This window comes from Balaenoptera acutorostrata, chromosome 2 (assembly GCF_949987535.1).
Source record: "Balaenoptera acutorostrata chromosome 2, mBalAcu1.1, whole genome shotgun sequence".
NCBI classification, from domain to species: Eukaryota; Metazoa; Chordata; class Mammalia; order Artiodactyla; family Balaenopteridae; genus Balaenoptera; species Balaenoptera acutorostrata.
Genome location: NC_080065.1, coordinates 142,643,115 through 142,668,308, shown reverse-complemented (window position 1 = coordinate 142,668,308; position 25,194 = coordinate 142,643,115). Strand labels below are relative to the sequence as shown.

Here is a 25,194-nt window from a genome sequence, read left to right as displayed (position 1 = left end):
CATATATACAATGGAATATCACTCAGACATAAAATGGAACAAAATTGAGTTATTTGTAGTGAGGTGGATGGACCTAGAGTCTGTCATACAGAGCGAAGGAAGTCAGAAAGAGAAAAACAAATACCGTATGCTAACACATATATATGGAATCTAAAAAAAAAAGCTTCGGAAGAACCTAGGGGCAGGACAGGAATAAAGACACAGACGTACAGAATGGACTTGAGGACACGGAGAGTGGGAAGGGTAAGCTGGGACAAAGTGAAAAAGTGGCATGGACACATATACACTACCAAAAGATAGCTAGTGGGAAGCAGCCGCATAGCACAGGGAGATCAGCTCACTGTTTTGTGACCACCTAGAGGGGTGGGATAGGGAGGGTGGGAGGGAGATGCAAGAGGGAGGAGATATGGGGATATATGTATATGTATAGCTGATTCACTTTGTTGTAAAGCAGAAACTAACACACCACTGTATAGTAGTTATATTCCAATAAAGATATTAAAAAAAAAAATGAATGAGATACAAATAGATTTCACTATAGAGCAAAAAAAAAAAAAAAAAAAAAAAAAAAAGACAGAGATTGCCATATTGGATTTTAAAAAGTAAGACCCAAATCATTATTTCTATAAGAAACCTACTTTAAACATAAAGCCATAGATGGATTAAAAATAAAGGATGAAGAAATATATACCATACAAACACTACAGAAAAGAAACTGAAGTAGCTACTTTAATAATTAATTAATCTAATGAGTAAAGTAGAATTCTGAACAAAAGATTTAACTGATATTTATATAGAATATTCTACCCAAGAGGAGCAAAATAAAATTTTTTTCAGGTGCACCTGGAACGTTCACTAACATAGACTGTATTTGGAACCATAAAAGAACCTCAACAGATTAAAGAATAGAAATAATATAATTTATGTTCTCAGATTATAATGGAACTAAACTAAAAACCAGTAATAAAACAATATCTGGGAAATGTGTCAATTTTTGGAAATTAGACAATACACTTTGAAATAACCCATGGATCAAAGTGGATGTCTCAAACTTTTAAAGTATTTTGAACTGTATCAAATTACAAAACAATATGGGCAGCTAAAGCAGTACTTAAAGGGCAATTAATAGCACTTAATGCTTGTATAAGAAAAGAAGATCTCAAATCATTAATCTAAGCGTCCACTTTAAGAAACTAGAAAAAGAACAAACCATATTCAAAGTGAACCAAAGCACAGAAATAAAAATGAGAGCAAAAATCACTGAAATTGAAAACAGAAAAAGATAGAGTATACCAATGAAACCAAAGGTTGATTCTTTTAAAAGATTAATAAGAATTCATAAGTATCTGGCCATACTAAACAAAAGAAAAACCCAAATTATTAATAACAGGAACAAAAGAGTGATTATCACAGTATAACTTAAGGACATTACAAAATTAACAAGAGAATACTACAAACAACTCCATATCCATAAATTTCAAATGGATCAATTCCTTGACAGTCATAAATTATCAAAACTCACCCAGAAAGAAACAGATAACCTGAAAATCCTACATCTATTAAAGAAATTGAATTCATAGTTTAAATCCTTTCAAAAAAAAAAACACAAAAAATCCCTCTTGACTCAGATCACTGTACTGGCAATTTCCCAAACACGTAAATAAAAATAATATAAAATGTGAATTTATTAGAAAAAGATATTGTTTTGATGTCAATTCTCTCCAATTTGACCTATAGATTCATTGCAATCCCTATCAAAATCTAAGCAGACTTTAAGAAATACCTAAAAATGATGACAGCTGATTCTAAAATTCTAAAATGTATGTAAGAAGTAAAAAAACTAGAATAGGCAAAATGTTTTTGAAAAAGAAGAATGAAGTTGGAGGACTCACATTACCCATTTTCGAGACATAAAGGTACTACAAATCAAGACCATGTAGTATTGGTGAAATGATAGACACACAGATCAATGAACAGAATAGAGTGCTCAGGATAAACGCATACACATAGGGTCAAGTGATTTTTGACAAAGGTGCAAAGGCAATTAAATGGAGTAAGGATAGTCGTTTCAACAAACTGTGCTTTAGTACGTGGATGTCCATATGCAAAAAGTACTTTGACCAATACCTCACACACCTTATACAGAAATTAACTTCAAATGGATCATGCCCACAGAAACTGTAAAGCTGTAAAACTCTTATAAAAAACACAGATGAGGGAGTTGCCTGGTGGCTAAGGGGTTAAGAATCCACCTGCCAATGCAGGGGACACAGGTTCAAGCCCTGGTCCGGGAAGATCCCACATGCCGCAGAGCAACTAAGCCCATGTGCCACAACTACTGAGCCCACGTGCCACAACTACTGAAGTCCACACAGCTAGAGCCCGTGCTTCGCAACAAGAGAAGCCACCGCAATGAGAAGCCCATGCACTGCAACAAAGAGTAGCCCCCGCTCGCCATATCTACAGAAAGCCTGTGGGCAGCAATGAACACCCAACGCAGCCAAATAAATAAATTTATTTATTTAAAAAAAAAACATAGATGAAAACATATGTGACCTCGGGTTAGGCAAAAGTTTTTGGATATGGCAACAAATGCATGATCCATAAAAGAAAAAAATAAGTTGGACTGAATTAAAATTTAAAACTTTTGGTTTGTGACAGAAACCGTTAAAAGAATGAAAAGACAAGCCACAGACTAGCCTTGTCTGAAAATCACATTTCTGACAAAGGACTTGTACCCAGAATATGTAAAGAACTTTCAAAACTCAACAATAAAAACCGGGCTTCCCTGGTGGCGCAGTGGTTGAGAATCTGCCTGCCAATGCAGGGGACACAGGTTCGAGCCCTGGTCCGGGAAGATCCCACATGCCGCGGAGCAACTAAGCCCGTGCGCCACAACTACTGAGCCTGCGCGTCTGGAGCCTGTGCTCTGCAACAGAAGAGGCCGCGACAGTGAGAGGCCCGCGCACCGCGATGAAGAGTGGCCCCCGCTTGCCACAACTGGAGAAAGCCCTCACACAGAAACGAAGACCCAACACAGTCAAAAATAAATAAATAAAAAATTTTTTAAAAAAAGGAACAATAAAAACCAAACAAGCTAATTTAAAATAAGGGCAATAGATCTGAGCAGACACTTCAACAAAGGAGATATACAGATGGTAAATAAGTATATTAAAAGATGTCCTACATTACTAATCATTAAGGAAGTGCAAATTAAAACCACAATGAGGTATCACTATATACCTATTAGAATGGCTGAAACTAACAAACAACAATAACAACTACAACAAATGCAGTACCAAGTTCAGGCAATGATGTGGAGCAACTAGAACTCGCATACATTGCTGGTGGGAATGTAAAACAGGAAAGTCATTTTGGAAACAGTTTGGAGGTTTCTTATAAAGTTAAACAAAACTACCATACTTTATGTAAACATAAATAAAATAAAATAAACCAGGATGTGGTGAGAAATAAGGAATGTGACCTGTGGCAAACAAATTTAACTGAATTACAAATGAATCATATAACCACAGTGAAAAGGTTGGAAAAGAATGTAGCTGGCCTACATAATTTCTGAAAACAATGTTTTTGGAGGATACTGTTGGACTAAGAACAGAAAGAACTATACACAAATATTACACCCTAGCTGGTAAATTTCTTTTGTACAGGAATATGGGATAGGAATTCTGAAACTACTGTATTTGAATAAAAGGTTGAACAAGTATTTTTATGTACATTGTGTACCTAATAGGAGTCAAGTTTCTTACTGTCAGAGAAAGTAGTTAAAAATAAGGAAAGGGGAAAGACTACGGTGGACTGAAGTCAGAGGTGTCAACATGGAATAGATATAGATCAATGGATAGAGATGTGTATGCATGCATGGGTTAGTACACATATATTTCCTAGCTCTATCTGTTGAGAGGACCTAGAAACAGTGAGACTTCACTAGCAGTAACCACACTTAACACCCAGACCTTGGTTTCTTAATTACTTTCTCCAATAAAAGGAACTAGCTTCTTGGACAACTGTTTGTTTTCTGGTCTGGGGCAGTGGAATATGCACCATGAGCCTGGAGTGTCTTGTGGTGCCAGAAAGTAAGAAAACGTAAAAGACAGCATATGGAAATGACAAGGAGCCAATATGGAAATGCTGCCACTGGCCTAAATTTGAGCAATCGAGCAACAAAATAAATAGCCATAATATTGGATTATAATCCAAAGAACAAAAAAAAGTCCACAAGTCCATACTGAATAAACGAATACATGAAGTGACAACCGTTCCTTACAGAAGAATTCCAAAGAATGAATGCAAAAGGAATGAGAGAAACAGAACATCACCATTAGAATGTCATAGTAAGAACTGCTGCAGGCAAAGTCCACCAACGGAGGCTTAAATTGGTGAGTGAAAATTGAGGCAGAAACAGTATCTGCATAATCCCAAATTATCTTCTCAAAGATAATTAGTAATTTCAAAAACGAAAATGGTAACTTTTCAGTGGAAAGTCTAGGCGGCCAGCCAGGTGATGGACATTAGCCAAGTGGTCAAAGTTAAATAACCTATATCAACACCATGTACTCCTGAATATGTGCCTGTAGAAGGGCACATTATCTCTACTGTATTCTTCCCAACAATGTATAACTTCAGCATAATCAAGAGAAAACATCAGACAAATTTAAATTGCAGAACATTCTACAAAATAATTGGGAAGTACTCCTCAAGTGTGTCAAGGTCATGAAAGACTAGGGAAGACAGAGGAACTGTTACAGACTGGAAGTGACTAAGGAAACAGAAAACACAAACATAAAACTAAACATAATCCCAGGACAGAAGAAGGACATTAGTGGAAAAACTAGTGAAATCCGAATAAGTTCTGCAGTTTGGTTAATAATATTGTACCAAAATTAATTTCTTGGTTACATAAGCTGTTAGCATAAGTGTATAATGTGTGAAGGCTATAGGTACTATTTTTGCAGCTCTTCTGCAAGTCTAAAATCATTTCAAAATATAAATAAGTTTTCAAAAGTAAACAACAGCTTATATAGTTACCCTACTGATCTATTACATTTGAAAGGAAAGTCCTTGTTCTCTGCTTCCAGGTAACTAGTGTAGCATCCTCCATATTAAAGCTTGTCATGTAAAGAAGGAAAAAAAGTTGCCTCTTACAACAGTTATGTCCTATTCATTCTCTCTCTCTCTCTCTCTCTCTCTCTCTCTCTGCTTGTCAGCATTTTAACCTTGTTCATGAATCCACTGGTTTTTCACAAGGATAAGAAACCAAGGGAGAAAGAAATCACTAAGATGGTGAGAAAAATGAACAGTATTCTGTTGGCTGGAAAAAATCCAAGCTGGGCAGAGCCCTATTTTTAATGTTTGTTTGTTTTTGCTCATTTGTGTGTGTATGTATTTATGTATGTATGGTAACCTGGGCTTGTTGAGACCCATGAATCTCTGATTAAATATTGCTTGTTTTCTGTGCTTTTGGACCCTCTCGGATATCTGTGATTGATGCACTGCTACACTTGGACCTTTTTCAAATTCCAACTCATTTTAACAGCTTCCTTGTGCCAAGGGAGGAAGATTTGAGGGAATAATGGAGATAACCTCACACAGTTTCCTCAATGGGTTTCAAGAACAGCCCCAGCCAGAGCTTCCAAATGGAAAAGGCAGGCCAAGGCATGTTGAGCTCCATGGAATCAAGTGATTTGGGAACTGTAGGAGCCCATATCAGGTCACCTTCCTTCCTAAAGGGCTTGCCTTATTCTATAAAGTGTTCTCCTTGAACAATATCTCAGCATCAACATCCCGTCAATTAAATTTGGAAAAAGAGTATGTATCAGGAGGTAAAGGAAAAGATGCTTTTTATCCTCAGGCAGTCTTATAGACTGGAACTTGGCAGTGACCTGGGAGGACAGGAGTCTGACACTGTTTCCTTGGCTACAGAAGGGGAGAGATGCCTGCCCTCCTCTACATCTTAGACTTATTGTGAGGATGAAATGAAATAACTAAAATGAAAATGGCAGGAAAAAATTGCAGACCAGTGTTTTCATTGAAATGTTAGGATTTTCTCTTTTCCAGTCTCATTGCCCTCAGGATAAAACAAATACTCTTTGAAAGTATATAAAGCAAAGCCCTTCATATCTAATGCCAACCCGCCTCTTATCTCTGGACACCCTTCTCTTTACAACCCTTATCCATGCACACTGGACAGCGACCCATTCTCTTTCACACATTCTTGCCTCTGCACATATTCTTCCTTTTTGAAATAGTTCTCCTTGCTCTTATCCATTCCTGATACCCTTCAACTGAGTGACTCCTGCTTATCTTCCAAGTTTCAACTTCAATACTTCTTCCAGAAAGCCACTGCCCAAACCCCACTCTCCTCTCAAATACCCAAACCCTAGCCCAATTAATCTGTTTAATATGTATATCCACAACAGGGTCTTAAATTCCCGGAACGGAAGAATCTGCCTCTTTCACCATTACATGTATCCCTGACTCCCAACAGAGGCTACCAAACAGTAGCTTCTCAATAAATGCTTGTTGAATGAATGAAAAGGTAACCGACAGATGAATAAATACATGCTTTGAATACAAGTTTCTTGATATAAGCCCCATTTGGGAGACTGAGATGCTGGGAAAGTTTTTCAAAGACTAGACTGATGGAACAATTAGTGAATATGCAAGAGAAAATTGTTTAGTTGCATTAGTTATTTTAAACAAGGAAGACTCTGAAACTTAAATCCTGGGCAGCGGCAGCCGCTGCTGCTGTTTTTTATTATTATTATTATTGCAATATAATATCAAAGTGGCTTACAGGTAGGTATTCATACATACATTTATGTATCCTACCTGAATGCTCAGCAATTTGCTAAATGCTCTGTACATACTAGTGTTGTTTATCTCCCCCCAAATTTTATAAAATAGATACTGGGTTTATCCCTGATTAGAGATAAGGAAATAAATCAGAGAGGTTGGGTTACTTGTCCAAAGTCACACCACTACTAAAGAGCAGAGTCACAATTCATAACTAAGGCTGCAGGACTCTGGAACCTAAATTGTTAGAAACTGCATTCTCCTGCCTCACCAAATCCCACTCCTGCCTCCCCTGCTGGACAACTAAGCTCCAAGGTCTTCCATCTCCCCAGAGTGCAAAAAAAACTCGTTTAAATCCAATCCTGACTGAATTCTCAAGTTTTTCTCCATCATCTTCTAACTCACTAATAAGGCTACCCTATCAAGTGGTTCGGATCACAGTTTCTCTCAACCCAAAGTCAAGGCAACTATTCCTCCCACGTATCCCTATCTGAATTGCTGAGTTTATGCTTTAATACAATTATGTAGCTCCCACTCCCCCACAGATCCTCTTTTTTCTTCATTTGCTTCCAATAAAGAGACATTATTTGGTTGGGAGCTTTCCAGGGTAACATGAATCCATCTTTTGAAACTAGTTCTTGCATTTGGAAAATTGAATGATGCTTTGGTGTTTGTTTAGCAAGAAAGTCAGTCTGTGAAACAGCACTGTTATTTTATTATCTTTAATTCTTTTAAGCCATATTAAGCAGAGTTAATTTCCAAAGATGTCTTTTCTCACCACCACCCCCTTTTTAAAATGGACAATCAGTTTCTACTTTTAAACCAGTTGCCCGCAAATATGCCACTGAGCATTGATATGGACATTTAACCAAATTAGCCACATGGTCCATCTGTACCTTCCTGCCCTTCCCAGCAAAACAGGTGTTGCCTTTAACATAATGAGAAGTCTTTTTCTTATCAGACCACTTCTTATCTTAAAATTATATATACACACATCCCAGAACCCCAAATCCATCATATAAATAAAAAGGCACACTCCCTCAGTCCACAAACATCAGGTCCCTTAAGAAAAAGATGTCTGACACTCTTAATCCATGAACCAGAGAGATTTTTGATCACCCTAGCATTCCCGGTATGACTTTTTATTCTTTGCATCAACAAATGCTGTAACTGGGGATGTTCACTGTGCCAGCATGTGATAGCTTCAGTAATCATCTCATCTACAGACCACGATACTGCTCTATTTCTTCACACCCCAGGTAAGATTTTGAACCTTGGGGAAGCTAAAAACAGCTGGTGTCTGGTTATTTACTTGTGTTCTCTATCTTTGAATAAAGCAAAGGAAAATATACTGCAGAGATAAGACTTCTTTATTTAAAGAAGACAACGAGAAAGAGAATTTCCTTCTGTATTGAAAATAAATCACAAAGTAAGATCCCACATCAGACATTGAGACACGTTATGATTATTACAGGAGTAAAAGACAATTGAGTGAGGGGCGGAACAAAAAGATCTCATGAATTTACTCACCTCAATTGAAATTTTTGTATTAAAAAATAAATGTGTTTGCAGAATTGGTCCTTCAGTATAAACTCAGTTTATTATTAAAAGTATAATAAACAAAAATAAGAGTTTATGGAACGGAGAGTAAACTCTTCACCCGTTCAAATAAGTAGATTCTAGGTCATAAAAGGGAATTCTAAAATATAGAAAAAATGAACCTAAGGTCTGAAGCTCAGAAACGATCCAGCATTATTTCAAGTCCTTTGTCACTAGCTGGAGGACGGGATCTTTGTCTTTTTCATTAAATTATACAAAGTGCCTGGCATGGGATCTTAACATGGAAGAGCTCTTTGCTCACATGCTGATGAGGATGATCTATATGGCTTAAGGAAAGAGCTTTGGTTTTATCTTTTCTCTTTTTCTTCTATCATAATCCATCCTACTCAAGAATTCAATTATGCAAACAATCACTGTATACCTACTAGGGGCAAATTACAGTGTTAGATATACACAGAAAGACTCCAGGCCCCTTAAAGTAATAAAACTTTCCCCTTACTCCTTATGTTAACCAAAGACATGTTTATTATCAATAGCAAAAGCAGCACACAGTTATTAAATCTACCACGTGTAAACATATTCAGGGGAAATATCTTTTTCTTTTTTCCATTGTGCCTAATCATCTTTAACACTACTGTTGCAGGGTTTGCTCCTATTTGTGGATCCTTAGGGACTGAGAGACGTATAAAACATGGTTCCAGACTCTGAGGACTGTCCAGCACCCCCACTCTGAACCGCCTGCAAATATTTAGCCAAGGAAAATCCAAATGATGTAATGACGAATAATAAAAATGGGATGAGCACAGCATTGATACAAGCATACTGTGGGGGAAAATGTGGAGAAGAGTAGCAAAATTCACCAATAGATAAAGAATATGCACTAGAAAAGTGGCCAGATAGCATATCATGAAGTTAAAAATAACAGTGAAGCAATCATGCCTATGAAGGAGTATTACAAAGCAGAGATACAGAACCTCAGATAATGGATGATGAGATGAAAAATGTAGGAGATGAAACATGGCAGAACTCACTAATACAAAAATTTTTTTAAATCAGAATCATCCTGGGGCTCCCCTGGTGGCACAGTGGTTAAGAATCCGCCTGCCAATGCAGGGGACATGGGTTCAAGCCCTGGTTTGGGAAGATCCCACATGCCGCGGAGCAACTAAGCCCATGCACTACAACTACTGAGTCTGTGGTCTAGAGTCCGCGAGCCACAACTACTGAGCCCGCGTGCCACAACTACTGAAGCCCACACGCCTAGAGCCCGTGCTCTGCAACAAGAAGCCCGTGCACCGCAACAAAGAGTAGCCCCTGCTCACTGCAACTAGAGAAAGCCTGCGCGCAGCAACGAAGACCCAATGCAGCCAAAAATAAAAATTAATTAATTTTAAAAAAATCACCCAATATTGAATGAACACATGAGATGATAGACACTGTAGAATGTTCAGTAGGAGAAACAGTAGCAATAAAAAAGGCAAAAAAATATGGAATAAGGCGTTTAAAAGGATCAATGATTAAAGATACATATAGAAGATGCAACAATCATAGTTGGAGTCTGTGCTAAGTAAAACAAAAACAATGGATCAGAACACATAATGGAAAATATAATTTAAGAAAATTTTATTTTTAAAAAGATGACTTGAATTTGCCCATTGAAAGATGGCACCATGTGCCAGGAAAAACTTTGATACAGGAATGTAAATAGTGATAGTATCTGGGAAATTCTTGAATTTTAAAGACAAAGAAAGAATCCTCTGGAGTCAATAAAGAAGATTAAGTCATTCATAAGATGAAGGAAAATGATCCCAGATTTTTCCCCTTCAATATTCAGCAGCAAGAGCCATTGAGCAATACCAATAAAATATAATTGTACGTTTATATGTATAAAATATGAACCTTACCTCAAAAAGAACTGTAAACAAATATTAAACTCTGGTTAATAATATGCATGCTGAAGTATTTGAGGGACAGGTTATATTGCTGTCTACAACTTTTTAAATGCATCCAAAAATGAGATGGATTGAAGAATGGATAGAGTGATGGATAGATGGATAGGTATGTGATAAAGCAAGTACAGCAAAGTATTAATTGTAAAATCCAGATGATGAGAATATGGAATATTTATTGAAAAATCCCTTTGGCTTTTCTCAACATTTGAGGGTTTTGTCAATAAACTATTGAGAAAAATAATGATATGGAAATCTAAAGAACATAACTAATAAGATAGATATGATTGATACATACCAAACTCTGCCCTCAACCTAGACAAACCACCTTGTTCTCAAGCACCTAAGAACATTCATAAAAACTGATCATTAGCACCCCCAAACCCTCAATAAATTCTCTACAGATAAGGATCTCTGATCACAATGCAATAAAACTTAAAATTAATACTGAATCATAAATCCTAAGACCTCTTCCTCCTGGAGACTGAAACTCTCTCTGAGATCTTGAGTCAAACAGGAAATACACACCAACACTCAGGAATTTCAGAAAACACTGCTTATCAAAACATACATAAAAATGCTACTGAAAGAAAACTCCCTAGCCTTTAAATATTTCTATCAATAAAGATAAAGAATGAAATTTTTATGATTCTAAAAGTTATAAATAGAACAGTAAAATAAACCAAAGGAAAGCAGCATAAGGAATTAAGGGGAAAAAAAATCAGAAAGTAATGAGTTCTATAACAGAAGAATAGGAAAACTAACGAAAAAATTCAGATTATTATTTAACTTTGAATTCTGAAATACTTTTTGGTATGCCCAAGAATTACAAAATTAGTAGCAGAGATCCCATATACCCCTTATTCAGCTCCCCCAGTGTTAACATATTATAAAACCAGAGTGCAACTATTGAAATCAGGCAATTAAATGAATGCAATACCATTAACTCATCTACAAACTTTATTCATATTTTGTTAGTTTTCCCACAAATATCCTCTTACTGGTCCAGGATTCCACATCGTGTTTAGTTGTTTAGTCTCCTCTAAACAAAATTCCTATCCTTTTCTTAACCGCATGACCTTGACATTTTTGAAGAGTATTTGTCAGTTATTTTCTGCAATGTCCCTCAATTTGGGTTTCTCTGGTGTTTTCTCACGATTAGTTTGAGGTCTGCACATTTAGTAAGAATATCTCAGACGTACACATATCAAAACATACCTGAGGTCTATATGTGTCATTACTGATGATGTTAACTTTGATCACTTGGTTAAGGAGGTGTGTGCCATGATTCTGCACTGTAAAGCTACTATTTTTTCCCCTTTGTAGTTAATAAATACCTTGTGGGGAGATACTTTGAGACTGTAAATATCTTGTTCTTCTTCACACTTTCACTGATGAATTTTAGTATCCACTGATGACAGTTCTTGACTACAATTATTGCAGGCTCTGGCTAATAGTGCTTTCTATTTCTATTATCCTTTCTACATTTATAAATAGAATGCTACTATAAGGAACAGCTATGCCTCTCCCCCATTTATTTATTTATTCATTTACTTAAATCAATAGGGACCCAGGGATGATTTATTCTATTCTACAGGTTATAATGCACTCTACCATTAATAATTTTCTTGTCCAAATTGCCTTAATTTTGGAGATTTGGAGTTCTTCATGTTGTGTCCTTTTGAATATGTCCCTGTCATTTAAAAAATATTTCCTGGGCTTCCCTGGTGGCGCAGTGGTTGAGAGTCTGCCTGCTAATGCAGGGGACACGGGTTCGAGCCCTGGTCTGGGAAGATCCCACATGCCACGGAGCAGCTGGACCCGTGAGCCACAACTACTGAGCCTGCGTGTCTGGAGCCTGTGCCCCGCAACGGGAGGGGCCGCGATAGTGAAAGGCCCGCGCACCGTGATGAAGAGCGGTCCCCGCACCATGATGAAGAGTGGCCCCCACTTGCCGTAACCAGAGAAAGCCCTCGCACGAACCGAAGACCCAACACAGCCAAAAATAAATAAATAAATAAATAAAGTAGCTATAAAAAATATTTCCTTATTTCTGCAGCCACAATATTTTCCAGGCTCATCTTACAGTTTCTCTGCCACATCCCTGGAATCCACAATTTCTTAAAGGAACCCTGGTTCCTGCTATTTGAGAATGATCTATAGAAACCATAACCTGACTGCTAGGTGTGCTCATTGCTACTGGGGTGTCTAGCCCCTCTCTGTGGACACAGTTAGGAAGCATACGCATGTATACCAATCCCTGCATACACACACATCTATATTTATTTCTATATCTATGTGTATATATTTAAAATTAAGAGTTCATTTTTCTATCTCTAATTCTAATCTAACACCACAGAGCCCATTCTAGGCCTCTCCTTTTCTTTATCTGTAACTTGTTTCTCTGAAAGTAAGAAGCTTGCTTTTATTATCTATAATATATGCATTAATTTATTTAATTCTAGTATATACATAGTTTTGGCATTGCTCACCATAGCCCTATGAGACTCAAATTCAGTAGCTAGGGTACAATTTTTGTGTACAGCTATTTTGTCTTTAGTCCTATAGTGTATAGTCAAAATACTGTTTCAAATGTTACTTAAGTTAGTTCTTTTCTTCTCTATCCCCTTCAGTGTAGTTATTTTATTAATCTGTAATTAGGTTCAATCATGATTCTTATATTCTATTTTGTATTGCACCCACATCCTGGTGGATATTAATTTTTTTCCAGTATGTGAACTTTGCCATGGTTCTAAGCATTAGCTCAATGCAAACATATAGATGTGGAGAAGTGTTGCTCACCACTCATTCCTCCTAACCCATTCTTATTCCTTCATACTTTCCACCCCATTACCACCCTTGTAGGTAACCAATCTCATTAGTTTGTAGCTCACTCTTCCTGTATTTCTTTTGTTCAAATGAACACATACATGTATATTTTTCATATCCCTTTTTTAAATTACTTGAAGAGTATAAATATTTGTTTGACCTTTGAAAAGCTGGTTATTTTAACAATAAGAGATAAATGACCTAATCTAATCAAGAAAAAAGAAAAGTAATTTTTACAAATAAAACTATAAAAAGTAAATAATGACAAAGACAGACATAATTTTTGTTCAAATCTATGTCAACAAATTTGAAAATATAGATCAAGTAGATAATATTCTTGGAAAATGTATTTTACCAAAACAGACTCTAGAAGGGATAGAAAATGTAACGAATAGTCTGAATTCCAAAGAAGACATAGAGAACGTAGTTTGGCTACAACCATTCCCCCTCTCCTCCATATCCACAGGCCCAAATGATTTCATAGGGAAGTTCTTCCAATCTTACAAAGCAAATAATTCCAATAGTACCTAAAATGAAACAAAAACCTGGAAAAGATTGAGTATGTGCACTTACAGACATGCACGCACATACACAGACAAGAAAACTGTAGACCAATCTTGCTTATGAATAATGATGCAAGATTTTAAAATAAATATCAACAAACATAAACTAACAGCACATAAAAAAAACTCATCTGACCAAGTGGGGTTTATTCCAAGAATAAAATGAATTTTCAATATTAAGAAATCTGTTAGGGACTTCCCTGGTGGTCCAGTGGTTGGGACTTCACCTTCCAATGCAGGGCATGCAGTTTCAACTCCTGGATGGGGAGCTAATATCCCACGTGCCTCACGGCCAAAAACAACCAAAACATAAAACAGAAGCAATATTGTAACAAATTCAATAAAGACTTTAAAAATGGTCCACATAAAAAAAATTTTTTTTAATTAAAAAAAAGAAATCTGTTAATATGATCTATCATATTAATGTAGATCTAAGCACAAAAATGTGATGATAACCTCCACAGGTGCTAAAAATGCATTCAAAAAATTCCATTATTCTTAAGAAAAACACCTGATAAAATAGGAACAAACTATATTTTACCTCAAACCAATGGTCACTGGAAAACACTAGAACTGTTTTTCCTCAACAAGGGTTCTATTGGAATAATAATTCTTCCTTATTTATTTGTACATGTAATGTAATCTCAATAAAGATAAAAGATTTTGTGGGGACAGTCTGAAATTAGACATTCTTATTTGATTTTCCTATATATAAAAAAATAAATGATAGCCAGGAAAACTTTAAGGGGTGGGGGGCAATGGGAGGAATCTTTCGAGAGCACTGAGAGGAATCTATCCTTATCAAATATTAAAATATAAACACTCAATATTTATGACAGCATAATATTATTCAAGTGTTGAAAGGAGAAAACCACCAACCTAGAATTCTGTATCCATCAAAATCATCCTTCAACAGTGAAGAAATCAAAACTTTCTCAAACAAATATTGAGAGAATCTATCACCATCAGACATGCTTTGTAAGAATGTTAAAAGAAGTTCTTCAGAAAGAAAAAAACAATATGAAACACTGACCTACATAAAGAAAGGAGGATTAGAGAAGAAATAAAGGTGAAATAAAATCTTATTTTTCTTATTCATCTAACAGGTAACAGTTTGTTCAAAATAATAATACCAATAACATGTTGGATGATTACAGTTTATGGATAAATGAAGTAAGTGACAGTAATGTTATAAGATATAAAAGGGAGGAATAGGGAATACTGTGTTATAAGGTAACCACATTACCCATGAAGCAGTATAGTTAATTTTTATGTATGTAATACATATAAATGTATATGTGTCCATGGTATAGTGTTCATATACATAAACTGTATATTTTAAACTCTAAGGAAAGTAAAAGAATTTTAAAAGCAAGTATAATGGATACTAAGAGAGGAAAGAAAATGGGATCATAGAAAATGTTCACTGAAAACCATTGGAGGCAGAAAAGAAGTGAAAGACAAAAAAGTGATACAAAGAACAAGGGCAATGACTACAAACCAGTTACACATATAGTAGATATTAATCCTACTATATCAATAATCACTTTAAGTGTGAATGGTCTAAATACACTAAATAAAAGACAGAGACTGTTGGAGTAGATTAAAACAAAACAAGACCTAATTGTCTTGTTTCTTGTCTACAAGAAATCCACTTGAAACATAAAGACATAGATAAAGAGTAAAGGGATGGAGAAAGACAAACCATGATAACACAAATCAAAGGAAAGCTAGAGTAGCTATATTAATTTCAGACAAAGTAGACTTCAGAGCAAGGAATATTATCAGAGATAAAAGAGGTATTAAATAATGATAAAGGGGTCAATACTCCAAGAGGACATAATAATCTTTAATGTGTATGTGCCTAATAACAGAGTGTCAAAATGTGTGAAGTGAAAACTGATAGAACTGCAAAGAGAAATAGACATATCCACTATTGTATTTAGAGACTTCAACACTCCTCTCAGTAATTGACAGATCCAGCAGGCAGAATATCTATGTGAGTACAGTTGAACTGAACAGGACCATCAATCAAGTGGATCTAATTGACATTTATAGACTACTTCACCCAACAACAGCAGAATACACATTCTTCTCAAGCTCACATGCAACATTCACTAAGACAGACCACATTATGGGCCATAAAACACACCTTAACAAATTTAAAAGAATATAAATCAAACAAAGTATGCTCTCAGACCACAATGGAATTAAATTAGAAATCAATAACGGAAAGATACTGGAAAAACATAAAATATTTGGAGATTAAACAACATACTTCTAAATAACACATGGATCAAAGAACAAGTATCAAAAGAAATTTTAAAACATTTGGAACTAAATGAAAATGAAAATACAATATTTTTGGATGTAGTGAAAGCAATATTTAGAGGGAAATGTATTACACTGAATACATATATTAGAAAAGAAAAAAGATCTATAATCAATAATCTAAACTTGCATCTTAGGAAATGATAAAAAGAAGAGCAAATTAAATTCAAAGTGAACAGGAAAATTAACAAAAATCAGAGCAGAAATCAATAAAATTGGAAACAATAAAATCAAAAAAAAATTTAAATCAGTAAGATTCAAAAAATTCTAGCCAGGCAAACTGAGGGAAAAAAAGGAAAACACAAATTACTAATATCAGAAATGAAAGACGGACCAGCACTATTGACCCCATGGACATTAAAAGGACAATAAAGGGGTATTTTGTAATTATGCACTGATAAATTTGATAACTTAGATGAAATGGACAAATTACTTGAAGGTCACAATTTATAAAAACTCATAAAAGATGAAATCAGTAATCTGAAGTGTCTATATGTATAAATAAATTGAACCAATAATTAATAACCTTCCAAAACAGAAAGCATTAGGCCATTCACAATAAAAAAAAACTCTCAGCAAGCTAGGAATAGAGTGAAACTTCTCCAACTTAATAGAGGACATCCACAAAAAACCTACAGTTAACATAATATATAATGTGAGTTTCTACATACTTTCCCCTAAGATGGGAACAAGGTAATAATGTCCCCTCTCACTACTGCTTTTCAACATGCTACTGGAAGTCCTAGCTAATGCAATAAGACAAGAAAAGGAAATACAAGTTTTTCAGATTGGGAAGGAAGATATAAAACTGTCTTTGTTCACAGATGACATGATTGTTTATGTAGAAAATTCCAAAGAATCAACAGAAAAACTCCTGGAACTAATAAGTGATTACAACAAGGTTGCAGGACACATAGTTAATATATGAAAGTCAATAACTTTCTCATATGCCAGCAATGAACAATTGGAATGTAAAATTTAAAACATAGCACCATTTACATTAGCCCTCCATTAAAATTAAATACTTAGGTATAAATATAACAAAATATGTATAAGAACTATGTAAGGAAAATTCCAAAACTCTGATGAAAGAAATCAAATATCTAAATAAATGGAGAAATAGTCCACGTTCATGTATAGAAAGACTCAATATTGTTAAGATGTCACTTCTTCTCAAATTGACCTAAAGATTCAATGAAATCCCAATAAAATCCTAGCAAGTTACTTTGTGGATAGCAACAAGATGATTCTACAGTTTATATAAAAAGGCAAAAAGACCCAGAATAGCCAACCCAACACTGAAGAAGAAGAAAGTCAGAGGACTGATGCTACTCAAATTTAAGACTTAACTATAAAGCTACAGTAATTAAGACAGTATGGGATTAACAAAATAACAGAATTATAGATTATGGAACAGAATAGAGAGCCAAGAAATAACCTCACACAAGTATAGTCAACTGATCTTCGACAAAGGAGCAAAGACACTTCAATAATGAAAGGACATTCTTTGAAATAACTAGACATCCACATACAAAGAAATGAATCTAAACTCAGACCTTACAGCTGTTCCCAAAAATTAACTCAAAATGGACCATAAATCTAAATGTAAAATGCAAAACTATAAAACTTCTAGGTGAAAACATAGGAGAAAATCTAGGTGACACTGGGTTTGGTGAGGAGTTTTTAGATACAACACTGAAAGCACAATCCATGAAAGACAAAAAAAATAATGTTGTATTTTATTAAAATGTAAAACTTCTGCTCTGCAAAAGACATTTATTATAATGAAAAGGCAAGTCACAGACTGAGAAAAAAATATTTCAAAACATATCTGTAAAGAAAACAACCAAATTTAAAAACAAGTAAAAGATCTGAAGAGACAACTAACCAAAGAAGTTATAGAGATGGCAAATAAGAATATGAAAAGATGCTCAACATCATATATCATTAGGGAACTACAAATTAAAACAACGAGTTACCACTATACATCTATTAGAATGGCTAATATTCAAAACTGACAACACCAAAAGCTGACAAGGAATTCTCATTCACTGCTGGTGGGGATGGAAAATGGAACAGCCACTTTGTAAAACAGTTTAGCAATCTGTTATAAATCTACACAAGTCTTACATATGATCCAGCAATTGTACTCCTTGGTATAAAATTTAGTCCACACAAAAACTTACACAGAAATGTTTACAGCAATATTATTCATAGTTGCCAAAACTTGGAAGCAACCAAGATGTCCTTCAATAAGTGAATAAATAAACTGTGGTACATCCATAGGAATTATTCAGTGGTTAAGAAAAAAAAAAAGAGCTACCAAGCCATGAAAAAAACATGGAAGAATGCAATATGCATGTTGTTTCATAAAAGAAGCCAGTCTGAAAAGGCTACATACTGTATGAGTCCAACTATATGACATTCTGGAAAAGGTAAAACCACAGAGATGGTAAAATGATCAGTAGTTGCCAGGGAGGGCGGGACAACTAGGTGGAACACAGGGGATTTTTAAGGCAATTAAACTATTCTGTGTGATACTAGAAAGATGAATACATGACCTCATGCATTTTTCAATACTCAGACCTGTAAGACACAAAGAGTGAACCCTAATGTAAACTATGGACTTTTGTTAATAATAACATATCAATATTGGTTCATCAATTGTAACAAATGTACCATACTAATGCAAGATGCTAATAACGTGGAAAATTGGGGGGAGGACACAGGGTGATATATGGAAACTCTCTCTGCTCTCTGTATCTCAGTAGTTTCTACTCAAATTTTCTGTAAACCTAAAATTGTTCTAAAAAAACAAAGTACTAATTAATTTTTTAAAAAATAACGAGAAAGCTTTTTGTGTATTATATGTAAAAACCTATCAGATTCGTGGGTAAGAGGAAACAGCAAGAGCAAAAGAGTACATAAAATATGTTGCCTTTTATGTAAAAATGGGGGGAGAAATAAGAAAATATATTCATATTTGCTTGTTTATGCATTAAAACATTTGGAGGAAAACCTAAGAAACTAATAGCTGTGGTTACCTGTAGGGCTGGCAGTTGAACTGGCTGGATGAGGGATTATAATAGGAGAGTAAATATGTGGATCTGTCATGTGATTGCAGCACTATTTTCTTTTTTTTAAATTATATTTTAAAAAACCCAAAACCTCAGAAGGTTTATCCAGGCTCTAGAGGAAACATGAACTTGACCATCCTAGAAGTAATATTTTCATTTAATACTCTGAATAACCCGAGTTTCTATAGAAACTCTTTCATGTGTGCACAGCGTGTTCAAAGAAACTACAAAGATATTCATCACAACATCATTTATAATAGCCAAAATTTGGGGAGCATCTAAATATGGATCAACAAGAGGAACCGCTTAAGAAAACTGTAATATAGACCTACTAGGAATCGCAAAGCATCAGTTAAAAAGAATAAAGTAGACTTGTATGCATTGATGTGGAAAACACCCATGATGTATTGTTAAGGCAAAAAATAAAGTTGTAGAAAAATGTGGACAGAAATTGTTAAAGTATAATATAATTTTGTTTGTAAATGCAATAAAGAAAGATCTGGAAGGATAAGCAACAAACTGAAAACAGTGCTTACCTCGGGGGAAGTATGTGGGATTTTAAGGGTAGGAGGGGAGACGTTTACTTTTTACTCTACTTCTGTTGTTTGACTTTTTTCATCTGCAACTATGATGTATTTCTTTTTATGAATAAAAATATAAAGTTCTTTTAAAAAAACCTAGTGGAGTGTTCATGTCCAGAAGCGGCAGCCATCTCAGGGGGCTGTTTGCCGTTACCTCTGTTCATTTTTTTCATACCAGGAGGGGCTAAAGGAACCTCAGTGTTCTCCACAGCATTGTTAACCAGGGCACTGAATCTAACTTGCCATTCCCTGTAATTGGATCCTTCCAGTAAAGCTGCCTCAATAAAATGTCCCAACCGCCACAGCCAAGGGTTTAGGAGGCACATAGGACCCTGGTGGCAGCTTTGGGGGTGGGGATGGGATGGGGGCCTGGGTCTGAAATGCTGTAGGAGGTATGCATTAATGTCCCAGCCAGCTTAACTAGCAGCAGAGGAGCACATCTGCATTTTCCATGCAGGCTTAGGGAGACTTGTTTGCAAGGCTCGGGATCCCTGGTGTGCTGTTTTCTGAGGCTTCAGTTACAGCACAATTGCAAGAGTATTAATGCAATGAGACTTTTGTATAACTACATTAGGAAAGGGGAAAATTAACTCAGTGGTTTCTCCAGCAGGCATTCACAACTGCTAATAATGAATCTCAAGAAGGAAGTGATTGTTCATAATTATCCCCTAAATCCCACCTTGTGCGATACCTAAAATGATAGGCAGAGAAAGGCCTACAACTTCCTGTTTGCTTGGTCTGGAAGTGTGATACATGTTCCATTCAGATGGTCTTTCCGTTTACTGTTTCATCTCTCAGGGGCCCTAAATTCCCTTATGATCTAGGAAACAAGCTCTCTACCTTGGTCATTTTTGTTTTAAGGTTTCAAAGCCCAAGAGCTGAATCCAGATGTAGCCTTTTAAGTCATGCCAGCTTGGAGTCACAGACTGTTTGTGCTTAATGCTTGTCTGTCTCACTTCCCCTGTTCACACAAAAGGAATGGAGGTCTTCAAGGATGAAATTACACAGAGGTGTCAGGCACAGAATTGAGACGTAACTCAGGCCTCCGGAATTTTATTCCAGATTTCTGGAGTCATGTGCTCTTTTATTCATACCTTCATTCACTTCTTCATTTAACAAACACTTATTGAACACCTATTATACACAAAAGAAAGATAATGTTATAGTTTAAAATGCCAACTTTTGAACCAAATTGAATAGGTTTTCATCTCAGCTCCAATACTTTTTAGCTGTGTGACATTTATAACATCATATAGCCTCTCTGTATCTCTGCTTCCCTATATTTAAGTGGGAATACTGGTGGAACCTACCTCATAAGGTTGTTGAGAGGACAAAAGGATTTAATACGTGTAAGGAGCTTAAAACAGTCCACAGTATGAAAATGGTAGCTACTATTGTTATTTTTATTGTTATTACCATTCTTATCATTATGTACCAAGCATTGTGCTGTGGGCTTGGAACACAATCCACAACGATGAAAAAAAAAAAAAAACAATCAGGGGCCTGGTTTCACAAAATTTACAGACTAGTGGGAGCCTAAACATTAATCAAATATAAGGAAACACACACACAAAAAATGTGAGATTGCCATTGTGATTGGTGCTTCAAATGAGATGTGTGGGATGCCTTGAGGAGGTGGGGTTGAGGAGGAAGAGGAGGCAAGAACGGGGATTTAACGTAGTCAGGATGACCAGACAAGGCCTATCTGGGGAAATGATAGATTTCTGAAGTGTAAAGAAAAAATTAACCAGGTAAAATGGGAAAGGAAGGGTCTTTAGAGTGAAGAAAAAGAATGTTCAAATGCCCTGTGGTAGTTGGAGCACTGTACCTACATGGAACTACAAAAATGTATGTGTGGTTGGGGCATGGATACCAAAGGCAGAGCAAGATGAGGTTGAATCCTGGTAAGCGACACATCTCCGGGGGCCTTGCAGGCACTTTACGGGCTCATCATTATCCTAGTTGCACAGGAAGCCACTGAAGAGTTTTAAGCAGGGGAGTGCCATGATCAGGTTTCCATTTTGAAAAAATCACCCTGGCTGCTAAATGAAGAATGGATTAAAGGAATGATCCTTCTTGAGTATCCAATGTCTCTCCCTGTTGACAGTCATTTCATTGCAAATAAATGGAAGGCATGCATCCCAGAGAAGAAGTCAGTGATCTTCACGAGAGCTGAAACCGGAGAGAGGTGTAGAGAGGTCGGAAAGTAGGGCAGGAGAATGCCAAATTAGCCTGCTTGCCAATTTAGAGAACTGCACACCCAGTCCTCCTTCTCTAAATGGTCACCGTATCAAACAGCATCAGGAGTACGTTGTTGAAAGCAATGGAAGCTGGTTCTGGACACCTACAGCAAAGGGGATTTGTTAGAAGATGTAGAGGTATCTCAGGATTAAAGGGAAAGTTGCAAAACCTTAAAATGAACAGGGTCCAGGCAACTCAAAGCATCTTGGTAGAAGAGCCAATGGAGAAGTAATCCCCAGCTCTCCTTCACCAAAAAGAAATTGGAAGAGATGCTTAACAGCCAAAAAACAACAGACACTAGAGTACTGGCTCATGGAAGCATCTTCGTGGAAGTATCTTCACCTCCCCACAGCTAATCACATCTTCTTCCCTCCAAACCTTCCACCATCTATCCCCTCAAACCTGTTTTTACCACTTTTCAGATTCCATGCTATCTGATCCATCTTCCTAACTGGTACCAGGTAGGAATATCTCCATACTTCACCTCCAGCCATGGGCTCCCACTTCCTCTCCAAATTTCCATTATGCTGTTCGCTTACTGATGTTAAAGCGCCCTTCTCTATCTTGGATTTTTAAAGACAGTAATCTACCTGCTGGTTACTTTCCCGGATATGTGGTGGCGTAAGACGAAGAGCGTCAGGTTTGCATACAGAGAAATAAATTCTGGCTTCTGCGCACTAGGTAATCTTAAATAAGTCACTTTCTCTCTGCAAGCCTCAGGGTTCTCATCCATGAAACGGGGGCAGCAACAGCAGCTACCTCACAGATTATAGGAATATCAAAAGAAGTAGTGACTGTGAAAATACTTTTAAACCAGTGGTTCTCAACCCTGGCTGGGCTTCAAAATCTCCTCTTGTTTCTTGAAAGACAGATGTGCTTCCCAGACCTGCTGAATCACCATATTCAGGGTTTAATCCCAGGTAGCTATATTCCTAAGAAGTTTCAAATGTGACTTAAGTATGCAGCCAGGGTTGAAAACCACTCTGAATATATTTTAGGACATACACACTCCTGCCCAGCAACAGTGACACTTCTGTAGTCTGGCTACCATGCTCTATACCTTCTCCCTACTTTTATTCCTAGGCCTCTCCAAACCACCCTCTACTGAGACTGCCCAAGTAGCCTTCAATCAATGAAATACTCCCAAGTGCCTCTCACTGCTCTTGAACATGAATGAAGGCCCTTCACAATCTGCTCTGTTGACATGTTCAGTTTCTGTTGTGTCCTTTGCACCTCCTGTCCAGAATGTTTTGCTCAAGAATCTTTGGCTGGCTTTTTCTTAACATTCAAGCCACAGGGAGACCTTCCAGGCCATCCAATCTCAATTACTCCCTCTCCACCTGTCATCCTCCATTGCAGCACTTGATTTGTATTCTTCAAGTCACTTATCACTCTGAAATTATTCATTTATTTGTTTTCTTAATTTATCCATCTTCCCTGGCTAGACTGTAAGCTCTGTAAGAGAAGGATATTGCAAGTCTAGGCAACTGCTTTATTCCCAGAAGTAAAAGATTGCCTGGTACCTAGTTAGGTACTTAGTAAATTAATTCAGTAAATGAATAAATAAATGTACATTTCATCATCTAAGGCAAAGGGGACTCACATTTTGCCATCCTCCCAATACTTTAGCCAAGCTGTGAAGTGACCAGAGTTTTCGCTTTGATTCGCCTCCCAAATGCTGAATTGCAATTTCCAAAATTCACAGCCAAGTAGTATCAGGTGACCATAGACTCAAAAAGGTATCATAAGTTGCTTAATATGTTTTCTTCTGGGGCTTAGGCAATGAACTTGATATTTACTGTTTGGCAAAGCCTTTCTGTTTTTCTTTGTTGGTAGGTGTAAGCTGATTTTTGCAGCCAAACACACCTCTTTCTGGCTGGCTTCCCGTTTTTCCCCCTTTTACTAGCATACCCTGGAGTAGTATAACCAAGCATAGGTGAGTTATGTGCAGGGAAATGGGACTTAATGAATACAAAATCCATGGAATTCATTTGATGTTAGCACATTAACACTCTCTTTGCCAAGTCTTCCAAATTTCAGCTTTCTCCCACAAAATATAAAAATAGTGGAGGAAGGGTATCTCTCTCAAAGACCTTGGAATAACATAAGCTATTCTGTACATTTTTTTAAAATGAAATGTGCTCAAAAGCAGTCAACTATCATCAACAATCACCAGATCCAAATGTCAACAAGCCCCAATGGTATAATATATTGGTCAGGAGCTTGGGTCACGATGTCCATCAAACTTGGTGTTGTGGCTTACCGGCTGTGAGTCTGGGGCAAGAACTTAGAAAGTCTAAGTCTCAGATTTCTTATCTATAAAATAAGGGCAATAATAGCACCTACATCATATTGTTAACCATTGTTAGGATGAAATGAGAAAGATATATGCCAGACGCCTAGCCAGCACAGAGTGACAGTCTATGCATGTTCCCTAAAAACTAAATTAATTGAATAAATGACATTCCACCCTCCCCACTTTGTAGTCTTTATTCCTCACAAAGCCCTTCCCTGCTATGGTCATCTTCAAGAACAGTGAATAATGCGATTGATTTGGACAGAAAGATAGGCGTGGTTGTGCTCCAGCTTTCCTAAGCCTATTCTCCTGAAAAACAAACAGTTCTATATTAGAAAGGCCCTAATGTACTGCAGGTAACAGTCTCTCTCTTTCATCAAAGAGAGATAATAATGTATCCTGTAGGCTGCTTGTGGAGTCCTAATATTCTTGAGAGTCTGGTCCTCTGCCAGGTCCTGGACATATTACATTAAATAAGACATAAACCTTGCCTCCACAGGTCACACAGGCTCACTTCAAGTCTCAACTCTGCCACTCACTAGTGAAAACACTTGCAAGTTACTCACCTTGCCAAGCCTCAGCCTCCTCCTTTACAAAATGTAGAAAGTGACATCTGGCAACCCAGTGCTAAAATAGGTCTTAAATAAGATAAAATTTCTCTAATGGTTGGAAACCAACTCTAGCTAACTTAAGTGGAAAGGTACTTTTAGGACGTTGTCAGGTGACTCAAAGTATTAGCCCCAAAATTCAAAAAACCAGGAAAACAAGCCATAGCCAAGGGATCCACAGCTGTCCACAAGAGACACACCTGGGAAGAACACATCCACTGCTAGATACCAGTGCCATCACCACCAAAAGCTGCAGCCACTGCCACAAGGTGCCACCACCATGAATAATTCCCTCCAAGTTCACATCGCAGCTCACAACCCAAAGAGCCAGGCAGGAGCATCCAGT

At 36.6% G+C, this 25,194-nt stretch overlaps 1 long non-coding RNA gene across 2 annotated transcripts in view; it reads right to left on the bottom strand.

Annotated features, from left to right (window-relative positions):
* LOC103014298 (uncharacterized) overlaps positions 1–25,194 on the bottom strand; it is a 434,243-nt gene that overhangs the window by 336,791 nt on the left and 72,258 nt on the right. The window lies entirely within an intron of this gene.